Source organism: Ranitomeya variabilis, chromosome 8 (assembly GCF_051348905.1).
Source record: "Ranitomeya variabilis isolate aRanVar5 chromosome 8, aRanVar5.hap1, whole genome shotgun sequence".
Taxonomy (NCBI): Eukaryota; Metazoa; Chordata; class Amphibia; order Anura; family Dendrobatidae; genus Ranitomeya; species Ranitomeya variabilis.
The window spans coordinates 26,584,075-26,604,427 of record NC_135239.1 but is presented as its reverse complement, the minus strand read 5'-3'; the positions used below and the strand labels follow the sequence as shown (position 1 = coordinate 26,604,427).

Sequence of the window (20,353 nt, the reverse complement as noted above, 5' to 3'; positions counted from 1 at the left end):
TTTAATTATATATCTTTTTTTTCCACTATGAGTGCTGGGTTTTCTCTTTTTACCTGCAAATCCTCTGATGGCGTACAGGATCCGTGCACCTTGATGCCTGGATGAGCTGACTTTCCTCCTACTTCTCTTGTAAAGCATCACTCCCAATTTGAGTTGGACTTTTTTTTTGCATTGCTGCAACAATGTGTAATACTCTCTGCCAGAGCGTTTTTACTTGTCTCTTCTTTTTTTTAACTGAGCATGCTCCGATCCAATTAGGCAGATCCCAGTAATCAGATCAGTATTGCATAAGATGACCTGAAGATCATCTGTGACTAGAGATCTCGAGATTAATACACTATTTTCCACCCCAACCATTCATATTTTCACTGACGATTAGACATGAACAATGGGCCCTAAGTGCAGGGGCCACAGTCCCGTCATCATTTTCGTACCTTTATATTTGAGCAAAGCCAGTAACCAAATCGCACAATACTCCATGCCATACACCTCCTCCTTCCCCTTGACTTCACCTTTGATGCTTGATATCGGCTTCCTCCTATAGTAATTATACAGGAACAGGAAAACACAGGATGTTATAGCAGGGTCAAGTCTGCGACAGCGAAAAACAATAACATCCAGAGCCTTGACCTGTGTATATCAGACAGCCGGGGACGCTGCAGTCTGTGCAGTCACCATCAACCAGAACCTTCCTCATTTCTCGGTATAATCCCTTTAGCTTCAAGGGTTTTCCACGAAACCTGGAAAATCTGCCATATCCTAAAAATAGATGGGGTTTTGTCTCATTCATTTCAAGCTCTTAAATATTTCATTACCTGAGTGGTGATCTGGGCACAAACAGAAAACTTTGGGATGCTGTAGTAGGATGAGACAACAGCGCATGATTGAAACGGGAGGATCAGCAACTTTCAATAGAGCTCGGACCGTGGGGGACAAGGGGCTATATATTGTGTGATACCATATGGTCCATGCCCAGTCTATGGGGTTGTCACTACCCATCCAGTAGCTGTTCGGAGTGACTCAGTTATTGTTTTTTATAATTTACCAGCCATTTCATGTAATCCAGTGATTGTGTGTCATGCTCCAACAGTGTTTCTTAGTGATTGTGGCTCCAATGACTGTTCCAAGTGATCTAGTGGTTGTGGCTCCAATGACTGTTCCAAGTGATCTAGTGGTTGTGGCTCCAATGACTGTTCCAAGTGATCTAGTGGTTGTGGCTCCAATGACTGTTCCTAGTGATCTAGTTATTGTGGCTCCAATGACTGTTCCAAGTGATCTAGTGGTTGTGGCTCCAATGACTGTTCCTAGTGATCTAGTGGTTGTGGCTCCAATGGCTGTCCCTAGTGATCTAGTGGTTGTGGCTCCAATGGCTGTTCCTAGTGATCTAGTGGTTGTAGCTCCAATAGCTGTTCCTAGTGATCTAGTGGTTGTGGCTCCAATGACTGTTCCTAGTGATCTAGTGGTTGTGGCTCCAATGGCTGTTCCTAGTGATCTAGTGGTTGTGGCTCCAATGGCTGTTCCTAGTGATCTAGTGCTTGTGGCTCCAATCACTGTTCCAAGTGGTCTAGTGGTTGTGGCTCCAATTACTGTTCCTAGTGATCTAGTGGTTGTGACTCCAATGGCTGTTCCTAGTGATCTAGTGGTTTTGTGTCGTGCTCCAATGGCTGTGCCTAGTGATCTAGTAGGTGTGTGTTGTGGCTCCAATGACTGTTCCTAGTGATCCAGTGGTTTTTTGTCATGCTCCAGTGGCTGTTCTTTGTGATCCAGTGGTTTTGTGTTGTGCCCCAATGGCTGTTCCTACTGATCCACTGGTAGGTTGTCCTGCTCCAATGACTGTTCCTAGTGATCCAGTGGTTGTGTGTCGTGCTCCAATGACTGTTCCTAGTGATCCAGTGGTTGTAGAAATCCAAGGGCAGCACGGTGGCTCAGTGATTAGCATTGTTTCTTTGCAGTGCTGGAGTCCTGGGTTCAATTCCCACCAATGACAACATCTGCAAGGAGTTTGTATGTTCTCCCCGTGTTTGCATGGGTTTCCTCCTCGTACTACAGTTTCCTCCCATGTTCCAATGACATACTGATTGTATGAGCCCCGTTGGGGACAGCAATGACAATGTAAAGCGCTGTGAAATATGATAGCGCTATATAAGCAAAAGCATAATAATAATAATCTGCGGCTTTCTGTGATTTTGATGTTTTTAGATTTGCTTGCATTATTTGTTGCTGGCTTCCTTCAGTGCATTTGATTCATTTCACTTTACTATCACATTTCCTGTAATTTGTTGCTGTGCTGAAGTCCAGAGATGGCTTATTGTTATTGTGTATCTGCTAATTGCCCCCAAAGTCCTTTGTGCACATTTCTCTCCTGTAGTCAGCTCAACTCGCCATGTCGTCCTCCCCTTCAAAGGGTGACTAGTCACCTGAAGATGTCACTTTCAATAAATGACCTGGTGCATCAATATAGCACTGTTCACATTGTTACAAAATGGCTTTTTCAAGATTGTAATGTTTGTGTTTGGTCCTTAATAGGAGGTCCATTATAAAGGGAGAACCTTGTGAATGTTTAATGAATCCATGATTAAAAACGCGGGTTTGAAATATGCTGGAAAGATACCACTGATGCTTTTCCATTAATGTCGTAATAAGGTTTTGATGGATTTTACAGACCTAATGGTGTGCTGGGTTTCTATATGATTATATTCACGGTCTCCCTCAGTAATGATACTTCAGAAAACTGTGGTGCATCATGATACTGGTTCCAGATGCAGAAATACACAACTGAAAGTGGAAACAATCTAGATAAACAACTTAACAACCAAAGTTTTACTCTTAGTTTGTATACATTTTGTCATATACTTAAAGGCAATTTCATAGTTGGAAACATCAGTCTCAACAAGCCATTAAACTATCACCAATCTGTAAATAGACGATCAGCGTTAGTCAAACTGTCACATTCTGCAAGTGTAAATGGGCCTTTAGCTGCAAGAGTGACTATGTCCTGGATGTCCTTAAAGACATAAATGTCCAGGAAGGATGGGAAATTTAAAAAAAATTAAATTCTCAAAGTGCAGTCATTAACAATCCCTAAAAGAGAGAAGAATACGAAGCATTTAAGGAAACCAGAATGGATGGACACAGAACTGAAACACATGTTATAAAGGAAGAAAGAAATGTTTATCAAATCCAAATGGAAAGATGGAGGCATATCTAAAGAAGAATATAAAGCTGTCTGCAGAACCTGCAGGGCACGCATCAGATTAGCTAAAGCTGATAATGAATTAAGGCTTGCAAGTGACATCAAAAGCAATGATAAAGGATTTGAGGGGCATTTCAAAAGTAAACGAGAAATCAACGAGGCTATAGGATTTTTACACGATGAAAATGGTAAAGTAGTAAAAAATGATGTTGAGACCAAACTTTTAAATTCCAATTTTGCATCTGTTTTCTCTCAGAAAGTAAATGTAACATCAACTGATCGTCAATGAACTATTGAAGGAATAGAAGACCCCACACGATTTATAAACAGAGATGGTGAGGGAATACTTAGCTAATATAAATGAATTCAAGTTTCCAGGTCCGGATGAATTACATCATAAGGTACTGAATAAATAATATTACTGAAGAAGATTGCAGAGGAAATTATTGAACAGGAAAAGTCCCAGAAGACTGCAGAAGAGCAAATATTGTCCCTATATTCAAAAAGGGGAAGAAGGTGGACCCAGGGAACTATAAGCCTGTGAGCCCGACTTCTATACCAGGAAAGATCTTTGAACAAATTATTAAACAACATGTATAAAAGTATCTGGATGAGAATGAAGAGATTAACCAGAGTCAGCATGGGTTTGTAACTAATAAGTCATGTCAGACTAACTTAATTTCCTTCTATGACAATCACTGACTGGGTGGATCAGGGAAACACAGTAGATATAGTATCTAGGGATAGGGACAGAAAATACTAGAGAAAAAAAGAGATGATTCAAAAAGATCTAAGTAAATGAAATGTGGGCAGCAAATAACAATGGTTTTAACAGTGAGATATGCAAAAGTCCTACATCTGGGCAAGAAAAAATAAAACAGCATATACAGAATGGGAGGAATAAGGCTAAGCAACAGTACATGTGAAAAAGACTTGGATAAACTAATAGATCACAGAATGCACATGAGTCAACAGTGTGATGCAGCAGCAAAAAAAAAAAACAGTTCTGGAATATATTAAGAGAAGCATAGCGTATAGATCACGTGAAGTAATTATCCCCCTCTACTCATCCTTGGTCAGGCCTCATCTGGAATACTGTGTCCAGTTCTGGGTATCACATTTTGGAAAATACATTGAAAATCTGGAGCAAGTTCAGAGAAGAGCGACCAGGATAGTGAGCGGACTGCAAACTATGTCCTACAAGGAACGGTTAAAGCAGTGTTTCTCAACTCCAGTCCTCAAGACCCACCAACGGGTCAAGTTTTCAGGATATCCTTAGCATTGCACACGTGATAATTTCATCACCTGCTCAAGCATAAATTCCATCACCTGTGCAATACTAAGGAAATCCTGAAAACATGACCTGTTGGTGGGTCTTGAGGACTGGAGTTGAGAAACACTGGGTTAAATGATCTGGGAATGTTTATCTTGCAAAACAAAAGACTGAGAGAAGACTTAATAACGGTCTACAAATATCTGAAGGGATGTCACAGAGTAGAGGGATCATCCTTATTCTCAATCGCAAATGGAAACACAAGAAGTAATGGAATTAAACTTAAAGGGAGAAGATACAGATTAGATATTAGAAAAATCTTTTTGACAGTGAGGGTGATCAATGAGTGAAACAGGCTGCCACGAGAGGTGGTGAGTTCTCTTTCAATGAAAGTCTTCAAACAGAGGCTGGACAGACATCTGTCTGAGATGGTTTAGTGAATCCTGCATTGAGCAGGGGGTTGGACACGATGACCCTGGAGGTCCCTTCCAACTCCACCATTCTATGACTCTATATAAAACTAAGGCATTGCTGGAGGGAGATTTGAAACTTTTTCTGACCACGCTGGAAATGTGTTAATATGTTGTAGCCTCATTGCAGCTTTGCTAAATTATAGCAGATATGTTGCAGTGTTGCCAGTGTCTTGGAAAATGTGCGAACGCAGCCTCAGGATGGGTTCAGACAAGCATGCAGAAAACTGTCTCTTTTCCATCCAGAAGTAATGGCCAATTATTTTAATCCGTTCTGGTCTCTGTTGAAGTTCCGAGCTGCATGCAAACCTCATGGCATGATCTTTTATATGCTACATTACTTACTTAATCATAGGTTTACTTCTGTGAGAAAACATCTCCATAAGTACCAAACAGATGCAACATTGCCACTGGGACTACCTACACCTCCACAGTAAGGCCGGCGTCACACTAGAGAGAAATACGGACGAGGGAGAGGCGCAAAAAAAAAAACGCATTGCACTCGGACCAATGTTTCTCTATGGGGCAGCTTCCATCAGCCGTATATTTCGCGGCCATATTTTACGAGCTGAGAAAATCGATTGTCAGCGTATTTTCCAAAAATACGCCAATGAAAGTCTATGGGGGTGAGAAAAATACGGATTACACACGGACCTATAGAAAAGCCGGTGATTCAGTGCGGTGTACAGTAAAATCAAACTGACAGGTTAGAATAGAATAGATAAAATAAATGCCTACATATAGTATAGGTGTATATATATATATGTCATTGACACACACATATATATATTTATATTTAATACAGAGCTAGATAGCATAAAAGCCGGTAATTCAATTGCCGGCTTTTCATTTCTCCTTACCAAACCCGACAGGATATGAGACATGGTTACATACAGTAAACCATTTCATATCCGTTATATTTTTACATATTCCTCACTAATAATGTTAGTAGTGTGTGTGTGCAAAATTTGGGAGCTCTAGGTATTAAAATAAAAGGTTAAATCACGGAAAAAATTGGCGTGGGCTCCCGCGCAATTTTCTCCGCCAGAGTGGGAAAGCCAGTGACTGAGGGCAGATATTAATAGCGTAGAGAGGGGCCATGGTTGTAGGACCCCCCCTGGCTAAAAACATCTGCCCCCAGCCACCCCAGAAAAGGCACATCTGTAAGATGCTCTTATTCTGGCACTTAGCCTCTCTCTTCTCAGGGGTGGCTGGGGGCAGATGTTTTTAACCGGGGGGGGAATAAATCCCTCTCTAGGCTATTAATATCTGCCCTCAGTCACTGGCCTTTCCCACTCTGGCGGAGAAACTTGCGCGGGAGCCCACGCCAGTTTTTTCCGTGATTTAACCCTTTATTTTAACACCTAGAGCTCCCAAATTTTGCACACACAAACTTCTAACATTATTAGTGAGGGATATGTAAAAATATAACGGATATGAAGTGGTTTACTGTATGTAACCATGTCTCATATCCTGTCGGGTTGGGTAAGGAGTTAGCAAAAACCGACGATTGAATTACCGGCTTTTATGCTATCTAGCTCTGTATTAAATATATATATATATATGTACAGTACGGACCAAAAGTTTGGACACACCTCATTTAAGGATTTTTCTGTATTTTCATGACTATGAAAATTGTACATTCACACTGAAGGCATCAAAACTATGAATTAACAGGTGGAATTATATACTTAACAAAAAAGTGTGAAACCATTTAAATTATGTCTTATATTCTAGGTTCTTCAAAGTAGCCACCTTTTGCTTTGATGACTGCTTTGCACACTCTTGGCATTCTCTTGATGAGCTTCAAGAGGTAGTCACCGGGAATGGTTTTCACTTCACAGGTGTGCCCTGTCTGGTTTAATAAGTGGGATTTCTTGCCTTAAAAATGGGGTTGAGACCATCAGTTGTGTTGTGCAGAAGTCTGGTGGATACACAGCTGATAGTCCTACTGAATAGACTGTTAGAATTTGTATTATGGCAAGAAAAAAGCAGCTAAGTAAAGAAAAACAAGTGGCCATCATTACTTTAAGAAAAGAAGTCTGTCCGAAAAATTGGGCAAACTTTGAAAGTGTCCCCAAGTGCAGTGGCAAAAACCATCAAGCGCTACAAAGAAACTGGCTCACATGAGGACCGCCCCAGGAAAGGAAGACCAAGAGTCACCTCTGCTTCTGAAGATAAGTTTATCCGAGTCACCAGCCTCAGAAATTGCAGGTTAACAGCAGCTCAGATTAGAGAGCAGGTCAATGCCACACAGAGTTAGTAACATAGTAACATGGTAACTGTTATGACCCCAATGGCGAGGGTCTCAGAGGAACGTGGAAGTCTGCAGAATACAAAAATCCAGCTCATAGGGCAGTGGTAACTGGGTTGACCATATATCTACTCCTAACGCCAACACTAGAAGTAGCCGGGGATCATTCCTACGTTGATTCTAGATGACACGCGCCAGCTGGAGAATCTAGCTACCCCTAGTAGAGGAAAACAAAGACCTTTCTTGCCTCCAGAGAAGGGGACCCCAAAGCTGGATAGAAGCCCCCCACAAATAATGACGGTTAGGTAAGAGGAAATGACAAACACAGAAATGAACCAGGTTTAGCACAGAGAGGCCCGCTTACTGATAGCAGAATAAGGAAAGGTAACTTATATGGTCAACAAAAACCCTATCAAAATCCACACTGGAAATTCAAGAACCCCCGAACCGTCTAACGGTCCGGGGGGAGAACACCAGCCCCCTAGAGCTTCCAGCAAAGGTCAGGATATAGATTTGGAACAAGCTGGACAAAAATACAAAAACAAAACAAATAGCAAAAAGCAAAAGGCAGACTTAGCTGATATAACTGGAACCAGGATCAGTAGACAAGAGCACAGCAGACTAGCTCTGATAACTACGTTGCCAGGCATTGAACTGAAGGTCCAGGGAGCTTATATAGCAACACCCCTAACTAACGACCCAGGTGCGGATAAAAGGAATGACAGAAAAACCAGAGTCAAAAAACTAGTAACCACTAGAGGGAGCAAAAAGCAAATTCACAACAGTACCCCCCCCTTAGTGAGGGGTCACCGAACCCTCACCACGACCACCAGGGCGATCAGGATGAGCGGCATGAAAGGCACGAACTAAATCGGCCGCATGAACATCAGAGGCGACCACCCAGGAATTATCCTCCTGACCATAGCCCTTCCACTTGACCAGGTACTGAAGCCTCCGCCTGGAGAGGCGAGAATCCAAGATCTTCTCCACCACGTACTCCAACTCGCCCTCAACCAACACCGGAGCAGGAGGCTCAGCAGAAGGAACTACAGGCACAATGTACCGCCGCAACAAGGACCTATGAAATACATTGTGAATAGCAAACGACACAGGAAGATCCAGACGAAAAGATACAGGATTAAGGATTTCCAATATCTTGTAAGGCCCAATAAAACGAGGTTTAAATTTGGGAGAGGAGACCTTCATAGGAAAAACACAGGAACCAGATCGGAAGAGGAAGGCAGCTTAGGCAAAGGAACCAAATGGACCATCTTGGAGAAGCGATCACATATCACCCAGATAACGGACATGCCCTGAGATAGCGGAAGATCAGAAATGAAATCCATGGAGATATGTGTCCAAGGTCTCTTCGGGACAGGCAAGGGCAAGAGCAAACCGCTGGCACGAGAACAGCAAGGCTTAGCTCGAGCACAAGTCCCACAGGACTGCACAAATGACCGCACATCCCTTGACAAGGAAGGCCACCAAAAGGACCTGGCCACCAGATCTCTGGTGCCAAAAATTCCCGGGTGACCTGCCAACACCGAGGAATGAACCTCGGAAATGACTCTGCTGGTCCACTTATCCGGGACAAACAGTCTGTCAGGTGGACAAGACTCAGGCCTATCAGCCTGAAATCTCTGCAACACACGTCGCAGATCCGGAGAAATAGCTGACAAGATAACTCCATCTTTAAGAATACCAACAGGATCAGCGACTCCAGGAGCATCAGGCACAAAGCTCCTAGAAAGAGCATCGGCCTTCACATTCTTTGAACCTGGTAAATACGAGACAACAAAATCAAAGCGGGAGAAAAACAATGACCAGCGGGCCTGTCTCGGATTAAGGCGTTTAGCAGACTCGAGATACATCAGATTTTTGTGATCAGTCAAGACCACCACACGATGCTTAGCACCCTCGAGCCAATGACGCCACTCCTCAAATGCCCATTTCATGGCCAACAACTCCCGATTGCCCACATCATAATTTCGCTCGGCAGGCGAAAACTTCCTAGAGAAAAAGGCACAAGGTTTCATAACAGAGCAACCAGGGCCTCTGTGCGACAAAACGGCCCCTGCCCCAATCTCCGAAGCATCCACCTCAACCTGAAAGGGAAGTGAGACGTCAGGCTGGCACAAAACCGGCGCCGAAGTTAACCGGCGTTTCAACTCCTGGAAAGCCTCCACGGCAGCAGGAGCCATGCACATGGTAACCTGTGTCCAATACTGCGGTTTATTTGCTGCCAATGGTGTAGCATCAATACCCCTAAGAGGAATAGGATTTTCTAATGGTTCAAGAGTAAAACCACAGCGCTTAGCAAATGAGAGATCCATGAGACTCAGGGCAGCACCTGAATCTACAAACGCCATGACAGGATAAGATGACAGTGAGCAAATCAAAGTTACAGACAGAATAAATTTAGGTTGCAAATTACCAACGGTGACAGGACTAACAACCTTAGCTATACGTTTAGAGCATGCTGAGATAACATGTGTAGAATCACCACAGTAGTAGCACAAGCCATTCCGGCGTCTATGAATTTTCCGCTCATTTCTAGTCAGGATTCTATCACATTGCATTAAATCAGGTGTCTGTTCAGACAACACCATGAGGGAATTTGCGGTTTTTCTATCACATTGCACCGAATTAGGTGTCTGTTCAGACAACACCATGAGGGAATTTGCGGTTTTGCGCTCCCGCAACCGCCGGTCAATTTGAATAGCCAGTGCCATAGTATCATTCAGACCTGTGGGAATGGGAAAACCCACCATAACATTCTTAATGGCTTCAGAAAGGCCATTTCTAAAATTAGCGGCCAGTGCACACTCGTTCCAATGTGTCAGCACGGACCATTTCCGAAATTTTTGGCAATACACTTCAGCCTCGTCCTGCCCCTGAGACATAGCCAGCAAGGCCTTTTCTGCCTGAATCTCAAGATTGGGTTCCTCATAAAGTAAACCGAGCGCCAGAAAAAACGCATCAAGATCAGCCAATGCCGGATCTCCTGGCGCCAGCGAAAAAGCCCAATCCTGAGGGTCGCCCCGTAAGAACGAAATAACAATCTTTACTTGCTGAGCAGAATCTCCAGATGAACAGGGTCTCAGGGACAAAAACAATTTACAATTATTCACGAAATTCCTAAACTTAAACCTGTCTCCGGAAAACAGTTCAGGAATCGGTATTTTAGGTTCTGACCTAGGATTTCTGATAACATAGTCTTGTATGCCCTGCACACGAGTAGCCAGCTGGTCCACACTTGTAATCAAGGTCTGGACATTCATGTCTGCAGCAAGCATAGCCACTCTGAGGTAAAGGGGGAGAAAAAAAAAAAAAAAAAAAAAAACTCAGAATCTTCTTTCTTATAATCCCTCTTCTGCAATGCATTAAACATTTAATACTGGCCTGGCAAACTGTTATGACCCCAATGGCGAGGGTCTCAGAGGAACGTGGAAGTCTGCAGAATACAAAAATCCAGCTCATAGGGCAGTGGTAACTGGGTTGACCATATATCTACTCCTAACGCCAACACTAGAAGTAGCCGGGGATCATTCCTACGTTGATTCTAGATGACACGCGCCAGCCGGAGAATCTAGCTACCCCTAGTAGAGGAAAACAAAGACCTTTCTTGCCTCCAGAGAAGGGGACCCCAAAGCTGGATAGAAGCCCCCCACAAATAATGACGGTTAGGTAAGAGGAAATGACAAACACAGAAATGAACCAGGTTTAGCACAGAGAGGCCCGCTTACTGATAGCAGAATAAGGAAAGGTAACTTATATGGTCAACAAAAACCCTATCAAAATCCACACTGGAAATTCAAGAACCCCCGAACCGTCTAACGGTCCGGGGGGAGAACACCAGCCCCCTAGAGCTTCCAGCAAAGGTCAGGATATAGATTTGGAACAAGCTGGACAAAAATACAAAAACAAAACAAATAGCAAAAAGCAAAAGGCAGACTTAGCTGATATAACTGGAACCAGGATCAGTAGACAAGAGCACAGCAGACTAGCTCTGATAACTACGTTGCCAGGCATTGAACTGAAGGTCCAGGGAGCTTATATAGCAACACCCCTAACTAACGACCCAGGTGCGGATAAAAGGAATGACAGAAAAACCAGAGTCAAAAAACTAGTAACCACTAGAGGGAGCAAAAAGCAAATTCACAACAGGTAACATAGTTAGTAAGGCTGAAAAAAGACATTTGTCCATCCAGTTCAGCCTATATTCCATCATAATAAATCCCCAGATCTACGTCCTTCTACAGAACCTGATAATTGTATGATACAATATTGTTCTGCTCCAGGAAGACATCCAGGCCTCTCTTGAACCCCTCGACTGAGTTCGCCATCACCACCTCCTCAGGCAAGCAATTCCAGATTCTCACTGCCCTAACAGTAAAGAATCCTCTTCTATGTTGGTGGAAAAACCTTCTCTCTTCCAGACGCAAAGAATGCCCCCTTGTGCCCGTCACCTTCCTTGGTATAAACAGATCCTCAGCGAGATATTTGTATTGTTCTAGCAGCAGACACATCTCTACAACAACTGTTAAGAGGAGACTTTATGTAGCAGGCCTTCATGGTAAAATAGCTGCTAGGAAACCACTGCTAAGGACAGGCAACAAGCAGAAGAGACTTGTTTGGGCTAAAGAGCACAAGGAATGGACATTAGACCAGTGGAAATCTGTGCTTTGGTCTGATGAGTCCAAATTTGAGATCTTTGGTTCCAACCACCGTGTCTTTGTGCGACGCAGAAAAGGTGAACGGATGGACTCTACATGCCTGGTTCCCACCGTGAAGCATGGAGGAGGAGGTGTGATGGTGTGGGGGTGCTTTGCTGGTGACACTGTTGGGGATTTATTCAAAATTGAAGGCATACTGAACCAGCATGACTACCACAGCATCTTGCAGCGGCATGCTATTCCATCCGGTTTGCGTTTAGTTGGACCATCATTTATTTTTCAACAGGACAATGACCCCAAACACACCTCCAGGCTGTGTAAGGGCTATTTGACCAAGAAGGAGAGTGATGGGGTGCTACGCCAGATGACCTGGCCTCCACAGTCACCAGACCTGAACCCAATCGAGATGGTTTGGGGTGAGCTGGACCGCAGAGTGAAGGCAAAGGGGCCAACAAGTGCTAAGCATCTCTGGGAACTCCTTCAAGATTGTTGGAAGACCATTCCCGGTGACTACCTCTTGAAGCTCATCAAGAGAATGCCAAAAGTGTGCAAAGCATTCATCAAAGCAAATGTTGGCTACTTTGAAGAACCTAGAATATAAGACATAATTTCAGTTGTTTTACACTTTTTTGTTAAGTATATAATTCCACATGTGTTAATTCATAGTTTTGATGCCTTCAGTGTGAATGTACAATTTTCTTAGTCATGAAAATTCAGAAAAATCTTTAAATGAGAAGGTGTGTCCAAACTTTTGGTCTGTACTGCATATATATATATATATATATATATATATATATATATATATATATATATATATATATATATATATATATATATATATATATATTTATATATATATATATATATATATATATATACATATATGTGTGTGTCACTGATATATATATATATATATATATATATATATATATATATATATATACTGTATATATGTATTCATGAATATTTGAGCCCATAAATCCATTATATGTCCATTTTGCAAGCCGACGAGAAAATCTCGCCATACGGATGACGAACGGATAGTTTTTGGAGAAAAAATCACATCCTCGCATTGAATACGGCTTACTGTTGAGGAACTTTACTGCGTATCTCGGCCGTAAAAAACGTACTGTATTTTTATACGTTAGGTCTGACCCTGGCCTACTGCTTCATCTCATTAATGTTTTTTTTTTTAAGTTGCAGAACTTCTGCATCCATTAAAAAAAAAAATAGGTTACTTGCATTTTTTCTAAAATATGCAGCGTAAACATTAATTGTGGGAATGTAGTCTAAAACCCCAGAAACCTGTTCAGACCACCACCATTAGGTTAACAGATCAAGAATACAATGTATCAGTTGGTTTATATATAAATGTTTGGACAGTAATTGCTACATGTAAACACATGGAATAAATTATGTCATTTGTACCTGTTCTGTGATCACTGCGACTTTAAGATTATCCCTAACTTCCACTGCCTTCATATTTTCCACATTATCTATTGAAGGTGCTGTTAATATTTTCCTAATCTACTGTTTCTTCTATGAAATAAAGCCAAAGCTTTTGTATTAATTTAGGGGCTACGTGTGCAGTTTCCCTGCCCGGCTGAGGTTTATTTGTAGGATCTCAGTGGGTGTAAGCCCTTCATTATGTGCAACATTGAGTGATTGCTTATAAAACCCACACAGAGATCAGACGGGGTCTCCTCACCGCAGATTACAATGTGGGTGTGGGATTTGATAACTCCCATAGACAGCTGCAAGCCCCCTTAATGCAAGCAGCAGCATTGTGTCTGTGATTAGTAGGACAGCTGGTAAACGCCCAATGGGCACATGGAAAAGACAAGCGGGGGCCTCCACCTGCTGCTCTTATGCCTGTGCCCTGGCTTCTCTGGGACAAGGAGGGGGAAGGGGAGACACCTCCATTACCATTTTCTTATATACTGGAAACTGAGAGTCAAGAATTGTGTAACTGGTTGATATACATTATATTTCATTAGATCATTTTAAAAGGTCCTGTTTGCTGTCAGTGAATGGAAGCAACACCCAAAGACTAAAAATATAGTTTGTTACAAAGACATCCAGTTTATAAACAGGATGGACTCCAGAATGAAACATTTTACATGCACTAATACATTGTGACAAACTATATGGACAGGAGAGAAGTATGTGCTGCTGCTGCTGCAGTGTTTAGTTCATAGAGAAATGTTCACACTGGATACAATTAATTGTAAAGAAGAACGTATGGTGAAAAATTTAAAAACTTGTTATTTTGTGAAAAAAAAAAAAAAAAAGCCATTGACACAATGGTTAACCTTTATTTACATCAAACTGGAAAATCCCATCAGTTTACATTTCCCTCCATGAATAAAACCTGCAATCAGCCTATCCTCTCCTGTTCTATTAGGGTGCAGTCAGACGGCAGCATAAATCGGAAGGAGAGCGGCCGGCAATGCACGGACGGGCCTGCAATGCTCGGACGGGCCGGCGGGTCTCCCGAACTGAGAGTGGTAGCTTCATGTGTTTCTATGAGGCGGTCATGCTCAGGTCGGGAAAGCCACAATCAGTCTGGATCTGTCCATTGCAGTCCGATGTTGGACTAATTTACACAAACATCTGACTGCACCCTTATATATGTACAGGAACCTTTTGCCGAACTAGACGGATCCAAATAATTTAAGAAATCTGGATACCAATTAGATAATAATGGGAGTATTCATTCCCAGTATACATAGGTGCTTCAATGTCCAGTCCTTTGTGCGTCACATCCTCAGGACCTCATACAGATGTATTCACTTAGTGGTTAATGACATCATGTAGATGCCCAGCGGCAGAGGAGGGGGATATCTGGTCTATACCGTATTATTATTGTGTGGCCCCGTAAGTGTCCCTCTGATAGCTGCCTGTACTCTCCATGAAGAAGAGCTCTACAATGTCCTCACAATGCTCTGAGCAGAGGAGCACGATACAGGGAACGACCCAGGCGTCCATCCTGGAATTATCCAGCAGAACAGGAGAAACAATGGATGGATACAGTTATCTTACAATAAGTTATCTGCAGAGAGCACCGACCACTGACCGTATCCTCAGCACGGCGCTCAAATACCAAACCCAGAGCAAAATGCTACGTGTTCTGGAGCAGTGACTAATTAGAATCAACCAAATTGTCACAAACCAGATAATGTGTCAAGGACTTGAGGTCTATGATTTTTAAAAGGGTTGTCCACTACTAGGACAACCCATTCTTGGTCTAAATGTTTGATAAAATAAAATAACATACTCACCTCCCGTGCCGGTGCCATTCCGGTGGTGTCAGCACTCGCTCTCCCCAGGGCGCTTGTGCGGTGTTGTGACACATGACCACGATGTCCAATCAGCACTGGCGTCACTGTCCCCGCCTCCGGTCGATTTGAACAGGAAGAGGACGTCCGGGCTGCAGCTGATCTCTGACTTCCTCTTCAAGCTCAGTTCGTCAGGAGGAGGGGACAGTGACGCCAGCGCTGATTGGACATCGGGGTCACGTGTCACAACAACAGCACGGGAGCCCCAGAGAGAGCGAGTGGCGAAACCGCTGGAACGGCACCGACACGGGAGGTGAGTATCAGCTTTTTTATTTTATTGGGGCCAATCGTGGAGTATGAGGAGTTGTCAAAGTAGTGTACGTCTTTAAAGTAAACCTGATCTCGCTCCAGTTGATTGACAGATCTGTCCAATGTGTTTACATAGCGAGATACCTGTCAATTACCTCTAGTGGGGCCAGGCTGCATTAATCATGTCTCTCCCTATATTCCCTAGCCGGCTTTTTAAACTATGTATTCTTTGAAATGCCACAAAATTTCAGAGTAAAACCTAACAGCCGAGAGACGCGCAGCCGCGGGGACTCAAGCATATTTTATGAGCACGCCGAAGAAACGCTGCTAGCACCCGAGCATGCTCAGATAACACCTTATCCCAGCACGTTCGCTCATCACTAATACACTGTGTGCAGAATTATTAGGCAAGTTGTATTTTGATCACGTGATACTTTTTATACATGTTGTCCTACTCCAAGCTGTTCAGGCTTGAGAGCCAACTACCAATTAAGTAAATCAGGTGATGTGCATCTCTGTAGTGAGGAGGGGTGTTGTCTAATGACATCAAAACCCTATATAAGGTGTGCTTAATTATTAGGCAACTTCCTTTCCTTTGGCAAAATAGGTAAGAGAGATTTGATGGGCTCTGAAAAGTCCAAAATTGTGAGAGGGATGCAGCAGTCTTGAAATTGCCAAACTTTTGAAGCGTGATCAAAGAACAATCAAGCGTTTCATGGCAAATAGCCAACAGGGTCGCAAGAAGCGTGTTGGGCAAAAAAGGCGCAAAATAACTGTCCACAAATTGAGGAAAATCAAGCGTGAAGCTGCCAAGATGCCATTTGCCACCAGTTGTGCCATATTTCAGAGCTGCAACGTTACTGGAGTAACAAAAAGCACAAGGTGTGTGATACTCAGGGACATGGCCAAGGTAAGGAACGCTGAAAAATGACCACCTTCGAATAAGAAACATAAGATAAAACGTCAAGACTGGGCCAAGAAATATCTTAAGACTGACTTTTCAAAGGTTTTACGAACTGATGAAATGGGAGTGACTCTTGATGGGCCAGATGGATGGGCCACAGGCTGGATCAGTAAAGGGCAGAGAGCTCCACTCCGACTCAGACACCAGCAAGGTGGATGTGGGGTACTGGTATGGGCTGGTATCAAAGATGAACTTGTGGGACCTTTTCGGGTTGAGGATGGAGCGAAGCTCAACTCCCAGACCTACTGCCAGTTTCTGGAAGACAACTTCTTCAAGCAGTGGTACAGGAAGAAGTCGGTATCATTCAAGAAAAACATGATTTCCATGCAGGACAATGCTCCATCACATGCCTCCAACTACTCCTCAGCGTGGCTGGCCAGTAAAGGTCTCAAAGAAGAAAAAATAATGACCTGGCCCCTTGTTCACCTGATCTGAACCCCATAGGGAACCTGTGGTCCCTCATAAAATGTGAGATCTACACGAAGGGAAAACAGTCCACCTCTCGGAACAGTGTCTGGGAGGCTGTGGTGGCTGCTGCACCCAATGTTAATAGTCAACAGATAAGCAACTGACAGAATCTATGGATGGAGGCGGCTGAGTGTCATCATAAAGAAAGGTGGCTATATTGGTCACTAATTCTGGGGGGGGTTGTTTTTGCATGTCAGAAATGTTTATTTCTAAATTTTGTGAAGTTATATTAGGGTATGTGCACACGTCCGGATTTCTTGCAGAAATTTCCTGAAGAAAACCAGAAATTTTCTGCAAGAAATCCGCATTTTTTTTTGCGTTTTTTTTCCGTTTTTTTTTTCGCGTTTTTTTAGCATTCTGCAAGCGTAATTAGCTTGCAGAATGCTAAAGTTTTCCAAGCGATCTGCAGCATCGCTTGGAAAACTGACTGACAAGTTGGTCACACTTGTCAAACATACTGTTTGACAAGTGTGACCAACTTTTTACTATAGATGCGGCTTATGCAGCATCAATAGTAAAAGATAGAATGTTTAAAAATTATAAAAAAAATAAAAAAATGGTTATACTCACCCTCTGCAGACAGCCAATCTCCTCAGCGGCGTCCGTTCCTATAGATGGTGTGGTTCAGGACCTTCAATGACGTCGCGGCTTGTGATTGGTCGCGTGAGTCACATGAGCGGTCACGCGACCAATCACAAGACAGCGACGTCATCACAGGTCCTGAACCACACCATCTATAGGAACGGAAGAGAGAGCATGCACCGGAGAGGCGGGAACACTTCGGGGGCCATCAGAGGGTGAGTATATCACTATTTTTTATTTTAATTCTTTTTTTTTTTTACCAATTATATGGTGCCCAGTCCGTGGAGGAGAGTCTCCTCTCCTCCACCCTGGGTACCAACCGCACATAATCTGCTTACTTCCCGCATGGTGGGCACAGCCCTGTGCGGGAAGTAAGCAGATCAATGCACTCCTAGGTGTGCGGAATCCCCGCAATTCCGCATTTTTAATGAACATGTTGCTTTTTTTTCCGCGATGCGATTTTTTCGCGGAAAAAAATGCAACATTTGCACAAAAAATGCGGAATACCCTGTAAATAATAGGAGGCATATGTAAGCGTTTTTTTCGCGTTTTTATAGCGAAAAAAACGTGAAAAAAAAACGCGAAAAATCCTGAACGTGTGCACATGGCCTTAGTTTACCTGGTGAAAATAAACAAGTGAGATGGGAACATGTTTGGTTTTTATCAAGTTGCCTAATAATTCTGCACAGTAATAGTTACCTGCACAAACAGATATCCTCCTAAGATAGCCAAATCTAAAAAAAACCCACTGCAACTTCCAAAAATATTAAGCTTTGATATTTATGAGTCTTTTGGGCTGATTGAGAACATAGTTGTTGATCAATAATAAAAATAATCCTCTAAAATACAACTTGCCTAATAATTCTGCACACAGTGTAATTGTTTATTCTGAGTAACAGGAAAAGATAAGGTGTTAGGTTGGAATGGAAATTGCGTAAAGTCACATGCACTGAATGTCTACTATTCTGTCACTTTACATACTACTTAGCAATTCAAAAGGCTTGAAAGACTCTTTCTATTCAATTTCTATTGTAAAACCACTTTGCTATTCATATGTTGAGTCTTTTGAGAATTTGATTACTCACTTCAGGTTCTGAAAAACACCTTGTGGGAAAAAGAAAGTACATGTCAGGTCTTTTAAGTGGCTCCTGGTGGAATCCGCTCCCAACTAGGCAGTGTGAAATCTATAGGCTGCAAAAAAAAAACAATGCCTCCAAAACACTATAGGAAATTGAAAACTTTTCAAAAACCTCATCAAAGGGTATGTGCACGTGCCACCTTTTCAAGAATAGCTTGCGTTTTTCATCTGAAGCTTTTTATGAGCATTTTCTTGGCTATTTCCTGAGCTTTTTTTTGACACTTTTCACCACTAGTGATTTTTTTAATTCTATTTTTCCATTGTTTTTGTGATGTCTTTAATACTGTTGTTTTCCAGATTTTTTTTTCCAATTTCCTTCAACATTGAAGACATTTCTATTGTTTTGTCAAGCCCCCCAAAAAAGCTTGCAAAATGCTAAAAAAAAGATGCATGGGCCTTTCCATTGTATTGTAATGTACTGAGAATCTTAAGAGCAACAAATTCCTGAAGAATAGTTGGGTCACATTTTTTAACCACTTTGGAAACCTAAACCTGTTGCAAGATGCTAAAAAGACAAAACATAGGAACAATGAGTCGTTTGTAAACAAAAAAGTAAATGTTCATTCTTTTGCGCATTTTGCTGGTCACCATAAAAAAAAACTTTTTGGTCCTTATGTCTGTTTTTACAATCCATCTATTTTTCTTGTAAGCAAAAATAAAAATCTGATAAAGATTTCTCTGCTTCTCCAAATAAGCAGTTAAATTGAAAAATGGAGCGCACACGGATAGGAGACGAATGTGATGTTTTTATTTCATAAACCCATTCGCACTGGACCAAAGTAAAACATGTCTCCATTTTTTTTGTGTGCAGGCCTTTACGTCACAAAACTAAAATAAATTAAGTGAAAAAAAAATAAAAAATCCCCAAAACAATTAATTTAATGTGTAAAAAAAAATAATGGATAGCACGCAGATGAAAAACAGTGATGTGTGAATGAAGCCTATCCTGTACAAATTCCTTCAGATTCAAATAAATGGCAGATTTTTTTTTTATTCCACGGAAACTGGAAAAAAAAGTCCCTACATTTACGCACTGTAATTTGCTGTCAGATGTCATCGCTGGGAATCATTTTCCTGTCTATCACATGCTGGCATGGGCTCGTGGGCGCCCCCTACACCCGATATCTGACTGCACTGATACAATGTAACACACAAGGTTCTACTGAGTTCTAGAGATAGATTGAATGGCAGAACTTTATTGCTCTGTCCATTTCTTGCTGCTCTCTGCCACTTGTGGGGACATTATCTAAAGGTCCTTACCTTGTGGTCATAGCTCCCATTGATCCTCATAGTTCCCCTTGGCCTCAGCTCTTTCATGCACCCTTGCACTAATCTTCCATGAGAAAAGTTGGGGTTGGGGGTCCCCAGTTAGCAGCTGTAGAGGAGGGCAGCAACACAGAAAGGCAGCATTGAGAGGCAGCCAGGCAGCTGACACACTAATCCATCTCTTGTGTTACTCAGGAGCTCACTACAAGCATTTCCCTTCCTGTGGCTGCACTCCAAATGTAAGCACACACCTCCTGTCCTCTGCCCCCTCCTAGCCTGGGATCAACTGCTTCTTTATCATTCAGTATGTGGGAACAGAGCAGCAGCTGATGCAGAGTGGAGGGAGTCTCTACAGTATATTGCAGCCCCATTCCCTCCAACCTGAGGGATGATATTAGGTTAGGGGTGACAAGGACACTAAACTTCAGGAGGGCAAATTTCCAACGGATGAGAGAGGATCTTGGGGCAATTAACTGGGACGA

General features: G+C 42.5%; 1 protein-coding gene across 4 annotated transcripts in view; it reads right to left on the bottom strand.

The window, feature by feature from the left end:
• ST3GAL3 (ST3 beta-galactoside alpha-2,3-sialyltransferase 3) overlaps window positions 1–20,079 on the bottom strand; it is a 308,813-nt gene extending 288,734 nt beyond the window's left edge. For 2 of the 4 annotated variants that reach the window (XM_077277842.1, XM_077277840.1), the window contains exon 1: window positions 19,866–20,078. The gene's annotated coding sequence lies outside the window, so the exon portion shown is untranslated. Of the gene's footprint in view, window positions 1–19,865 lie in introns of all 4 variants that reach the window. The other 2 variants (XM_077277836.1, XM_077277844.1) reach the window with 2 other exon arrangements.
• Window positions 20,080–20,353: the final 274 nt, after the last annotated feature.